This window comes from Vitis riparia, chromosome 18 (assembly GCF_004353265.1).
Source record: "Vitis riparia cultivar Riparia Gloire de Montpellier isolate 1030 chromosome 18, EGFV_Vit.rip_1.0, whole genome shotgun sequence".
NCBI classification, from domain to species: Eukaryota; Viridiplantae; Streptophyta; class Magnoliopsida; order Vitales; family Vitaceae; genus Vitis; species Vitis riparia.
In genome coordinates this window covers 26,670,621-26,677,383 of record NC_048448.1, presented here as the reverse complement: position 1 = coordinate 26,677,383, position 6,763 = coordinate 26,670,621, and the positions used below count along the sequence as shown (strand labels likewise).

Sequence of the window (6,763 nt, the reverse complement as noted above, 5' to 3'; positions counted from 1 at the left end):
AAGATAATTTTTATAAAGTCTTATACAATTGAGATAAAATCAGTTTTTTTTTTTATTTACTTATTTTAAATTAAAAAAAAAAAAGCTTTTTCCTAAAGTTAAAATAATTGGCATATAATTTATATTTTTATAAAATATTACAAGATCTACACCAAGATAAAGGAAAAAGACAAAAAAAAAAAAAAAAAAAAAAAAAAACGTCCATTTCCATTGCATGGGAACAAATTGAGTTTAACCCCATACCAAAAGAACTCCAAATCTGTTTTTTTAGTGATTTGATTAATATTTAGAAGGGTTTTTATTTATTTATTTTTAAATCATTCCCAAATGAAATTTATAAGAAAGAAGGAAAAAGTTCCGATAATTGAGTGAATGCTTTATAAGGGTTTATAAGGGTTTTTATTTATTTTTTAGTGAATGCTTCTCTCCTGCTTTCTGATAAATTTCCAATGCCTGGACAACATCATGCTTTTACATCTCAAAATACTTATCAACCAAATTGAGAATTTCATTAGTAATTGCACCATAGAGCTCAACACATTCACATGCAGGAAAAGGTGGCCAGGCATTTTCAATCACTTCTGCATATATTTTGCATGTAGTGACAAATTCAAGGCTCGTGAGACCCTTCACGTCTATGAACATATTCAACAATGGGCGAATTATAACTTTTCTCTGGAAACACTCATCATCACACTTCCGGCCAAGTCTCTTGATGTTGTGTGGTTTCAAGATTCCCCCTCTAAAAATCTGCTGAATCTGCTTCATTAGCGCGTGTGGGCTGTACAAAGGAGTTTCTGGAGATACATAGAAAAAAGGCGAAAGTGGTTGCTACCTTCTCCCACATGGTTGCGTCATGGCTGCCTCATGCGTGCATGGCAGCCTTATTGTATCGCCCATTTAAGGTGGCCTTGTTGGCTATCAATGGAGGAAAGAAGGTGACTATGAGACGTCAACCCTCCTCATGCAGTCCATGCGGCTGCCACTTAACAACAGAAAAAACCGCCTAGAGAACTCCTTCACCAAAATCTGTTGAATCTGCTTCCGAAAATCCCCAGAAAGCCTCACCAAAATCTGAACCTGTGTGGACCTCCCTTCTCCAAAAAAGTGGTGTCTCCCTCCCTATCTTCTATCCTCCCCCACCCCCCCAAAAGACCACCAGTCACCAAAAGTGGTATCTCCCTTTCCAAGTCACCTCGAATCCCTTTCCTTTATCTGTCGAGAATCATCCTCCATCAAAACCAGCGTCCTCCCATTGCCCAATCAACTGAAAGAAACCCAAGCTTTCAAGACCCACCCGAATGTTTTCTTATGATATTCATCTTGAATGAACCAGCAGTTTCAGAACATATTTGCTGACCCCAAACTCGGATTTACTAGAGATTGAACAAAATCAATTAATTGAAGTTTCGTCCACTCCTAGCACAAAGTAGGGTTGTCTATACGTGGAGGATGTCTCCAAGGAGCACCAAAACATAATCTATCTTCTGGAATCCTTCGACTTCTTGCATCAACAGCAAACTTTTCCAGCAGTTTCAATGCTTTATCCATGGCAGGATTCACCACACTAATTTGCAAATATGCATCTATGATGTCCTCAAATGTACTACCACTGTCTTCCATGACCTTTTGATAATAATTCCTCTGTTTAGTGCATAAAGCTCAAATAGATGCCGAGGGTTTGGCCCAAGAACATCAGCTATCACTGCCAACTCAGAATAACTGAAATAATCCGTGACCATATGTAGTTTAGCTTCTTGTGGAGTCCATCCAAAGGTCTCACGAGAGATGAATATGTCTGGAAATCCAAAATCCAAATAGGCTTGGTATGAGTAGTAGCTATTTGATGTCACAAGCACAACAGGCAAACACCTCTCATTCACACCCAAAGCTATTATTCTCCACAGCAATGTGTCATGATACATCGATGCACACACTGTTGAATCATCTGTTAAAATTGCATGGCGAAGAACATCAATATTGTTAATTATTAGCTTCAGCTGAAAAAACCCAATCTTCGCTGCCTGTTATAATAGTTCCAACAACAAACAAGGCCAATCAGTAGCAGAATTGGCTGAGGACCTCGAATAACCACCAGACAGATTCAAATGAGCCACAGCATTGGCTCGCCACCCTTGCTGAACCTTAATAACCTCCTTCGCTAACCTCAACCCTACCATCGCTTCCCTAAAATACGAAGCCTCTTCCATTGACACGGCCTTCTCCTTCAGAATGCTGGATATTCCCCCTTTTCTCGAGATGCCTTCTTTGCAGCCCGAACTTCTTAAAAATATGGACTGATTCTCCAAAATAGCAGCCCCAAACCTTTCCAAACGCAGGCTGATCGCCCCTCTAAAAAGTTGACCCAACCTCCCCTTTCTCACCAAGTTGTCCTCTTTTTCTCAATGGTGCGGCTGCACCTCCTCTTCCAGTTTTGGTGCTGCAAATCGTGCCCCACTACTAAAAGAAAACCTCAACTTTTAAAAGCCACCCAGCCATTATTTATGATCTGGATCTCATCCCCCTCCTTCAATCGCCCTTTTCCGCTCGTGAAAAACTCTCCCCTTCTCATTGACTCCACCCACATGGGAAGACCACTCACCAGCCTGGAGAGAGCCTCAATCATCTACGTCAGTCCACCCTGATCAGAACCCTCCTTCCTGAACATAGCCTATATTCTGTCCCTATACACCTCTGCACTCCTTCCCATTCCTCTTGCCAAAACAGCTTTGGTAATTTTCCTTTCAAAGTTCCGTGTATTCTCTTGAAAGACAATAGCAACCTTATTCCTCATACAAAATAAAAATAAAAAGAAAGAACGAAAGGAAACAAAATTATGAGATTGAAAATAAAAAAAATAAAAGAGGATAAAAAGAATAAGATTATTCAATTAAATAAGAAAATATGAATAAATAGATAAAATGTATAATACATAAGTAAATAAATAAATAAATATTAGACATATTCAATAAAAAAAAAGAAATTAAACTAATGCAACAGATAATAATAATCAAAGTGTCAAACACAAACCACCAAGAATCAAAAAATTCCTTTCAGGCAATCACAAAAATATATATATATATATATATATATATATATATATATACACAAATAATAATAATAATGAAATAAGATAAAATAAATCAAAACTCACTTAATCCTAAAATAAATCAATAAAATAAATAAATAAAGAAAAACAAGAAAACAAATCGAAGTGAAACTAAACCTAGAAAAGTGCCTAAGTGGGTCACATGTGACTAAATGGGCTTAGGGTGCCTAAATGGGGCTAGGGTGCCTAAGTGGACCTAAGGTGGTGCCTAATGGGCAAGTGTATCTAAATGGACCTAGGGTGCCTAAGTGGGCCTAAGGCGGTGCCTAATGGGCTAAGTGTATTTAAAAGTTATCCTAACAAAGAAGGGAAAAACATAAAGTCTAAATTAAGGCTGTCCAGAATCACAATGGGGTCAAATGAGTCACTCAATCAAAGTTTACAAGGTGACTTAGAAAATATAAGCTATATGAGCACTAATGGGCCACCAGGGAATTGTTGTAAAGTACCAAGCGATCTTGTTGATTTAGTAATTATCTTATATTTTAATTCTAAGAAATACAATTGTGAACCTGCATTTTTCATGTGCATCCCTACTTGATGGTGAGACTTATTTTTATTGTAAAAAATTGATTTTTATTTTTTAAAAGGTGGAGTCGTCACTTATTTTTGTTTATTCTTAAAAGAAAACAAAATAAGAAATAAAACCCTAGTGTAACTCCATTTTTAAAGAAAAGACATATCGGCAAAAACTAAGTCTAAATCCAGAGTTCAGGTTACCATAGTAGCACTCTTTTAAGCCTTAAAAAGGTTTTTACTAAGCACCTAAAAGGGAATTATGACAATTAATTAATCAATCATGGATACTGAAAAAAAGAATAATACAAACACATGGAATAATGCAAAAGCAAATTATAAGGATATGCAAAAATGATACATAAGAAATGCACAAAATAATTTATTGGAAAGATTTTATTATTTCAAATATCATAATACAATTTCCATAAATTTTCAAAGAATTCATTTATATTAACAACAATTTCAAATTAGTGATTTGAATTTATTTATTCATAAGGCTTCAATTTATTACAAAAGATTTTATTTGACTTACAAGAAATGATTTTTGTTTACCTTATTAAGAAAGGGTGAATTTTACTAATTTATTTTAAAAAGTGTTTGGATTCAATCTTTATTTATTTTTAAAAAAAATCTACAAACTTAAAGAAAGATATTTACAAGTTTATAAGGTTCAACCCAATATTATTAAATATATATATATTTTTATTTTACCTAGAAAAAGATTCTATATTACTAATTTATTTAGAAAAAGAAGTTCACAAATTTATTCCCAAGGATTCCATTATTAAGAAAGAATTTTTGGATTTCACCTAGAAAGAGATTAGTTTACCATTTTATTTATAAAAAAAATGTCTTTCAGTTTGATTTAAAGGTTTACTTATCTTATTCTTATTGAATTTATTTGTATGCAAACTCAAAAATTTTGAAAAGAAATTCAAAGGAATACAATATGCGAGATGGTACTTATCCACTATATTTATGATATGTTCATTCATTATATTTCTTATTAAAGTAAAAAATGTAATCTAATAAGTATTGTGATTCTTTTGTAAGAAAATGATTTTGCATAGTAGTAGAAAATTGTCAAGGTCTAGCAAAATATACACATTATCAAACAGATGAATGAAATGGAGGATTGTGATAAGACATACATATGAAAATTGTATCCATATCAAACTTGTAAATAAATATCAATGCTAAAATGTGTGTTTTGCTTAAATATACATTTTGACGCATGATACATGTCCAAATCATTAGCATTTGTGAGTAATAAATCTTGACCAATGCAATATTTATATTTTATACTCATTACCATCAAGAGAAAGGGATGAGAACTACATATGTGAAAACAATGGTATATCTTATATTTTAATCAATTTTATTACTTTTTAGTGTCAATTGTTAATTTATCATGTTTTATTTTACGAAAAGATATAATGATATGAATTAGGTCAAAGAGTGTACTCATTTTTTTAATCCTAATGGGCATGACATGGATTTATCAAGGTTGTTCATTGAAAGGCCTACTTGGGTACATGTGCAAGACAATGGATAAGCAAGCTGTAGACCCTCAATTTTGTCCTCCTAGCACATGTCTTATTACATACTTGTTCGATACTTTACAGTAGTTCCTTGGTGGCCCATAGCTACTCACGCTACTTACCTTTCTTAAGCCACCTCGGAGACTCTGGTTGAGGGATCGCCTAACCCCTTTATTGTGACACTTGACAGTTTTGATTTAGACTTAAGTTTTTCATTCCTTTTTAGGATAGTTCTTAGGCATGTTTAGGCCACTTACACAATACCCCGATCACTTTAGGACACTTAGTTCGTTAGGCACCCACTTAGGCCCGTTTAAACACTTCATCAGGCTTAACTTTTATATATATATAACTTTTATTATTATTATTATTATTATTGCATGTACTCATAATTATATTTATTTTGTTCATTCATTTTCATTTTTTTTACTCCTTATTTGTTTATTATGATCATTGTCATTATTATTATTATTACTATTTTCTAATTTTTATTTTTATTTTATTTATTCACTTATCTAATAGGAAATTGCTTGGATTGTTTAGACTCCAAAATGTGCATATAGCCCCCTTATTGAATGATGGAATTGTACAATTGGGTATCTCATTTTCTCTTTCATTTTCTTTTAATCATATTTTATTTTATTACTAATTTCATGACTGTCATTAGTTTTTCTTCCATTTTCTTTTAATTTTTAATCTTATCTTATTTTGTTTTGCATGAGGAGCACCATCTTGGGGAGTACAAGCAGATCGTGGGATGAATTATCCCCATGCATTGGACCCTTTGGAGAACAGTCACCATCGGCAGAGAGGATCAACACGCTCTCACATAACGACTTCAAGATTCCGTTACAAAAAGCATGGCCAGCTGGAACCTTTTGGCTCCACTTTCCTCTGCGTCAAAAGCTGGGACCCATGTCAAGCATAAAGGTAACCGGTTCTACTTCAGTTCGTGAGGGTCTTCATTCCGATCACGAAGTTCCCCGAGCCCGGAAGCACTTCACACCCTGGTCTAGTATGAGCTGCTATGAGGAGCCTTAGAGCTTTTCCGATCCTGAAATTTGAGGTTTTGACGGGTTTAGATATGAAGGACCTTCCCAGATCCGTCGTGGCTGAGTTTTTCGGCAACATAGCTAGTGTTTTTCTGGTGAAGTTGAGTTGTAGCGAGAACGACAACAATGGTGGCTGACCGTAGGCGAACGAGGCGGTGTTTGTGGAGTTCACTCCCAGCTAACCGTATCGCCACGAGGACGTCATCGCTAGCACCATCACCAGCCGTTCCGACAGGAGGTCCCACTCGAAGCCAAATAAAGGTTCAAGAAAAATGACCTTGAGAAGAGAAAGTCAAGCTGCGCTGGAACAGATGAGCAACGCTCCACTCCTGCGGCTAATCCTCAGCCATATCAAGAAGCAGTCCCACGCACCCTCGCTCTTCTCTTCAATCCCAATCAGATGGATCATCCTCTTCACCCAAATCTGGGAACTGAATCAATGCCCACGCACCGATGCCGCCGCGATTGTCTAAGACCAGTTCGGCCTGTGGCTTCAACAACCCGTCTTTGAGGAGCAGACACATGTGAGTGCACGTGGGTGG

General features: G+C 35.6%; 1 pseudogene; it reads right to left on the bottom strand.

The window, feature by feature from the left end:
* Positions 1-471: 471 nt before the first annotated feature.
* LOC117905587 lies at positions 472-6,745 on the bottom strand (annotated as a pseudogene).
* Positions 6,746-6,763: the final 18 nt, after the last annotated feature.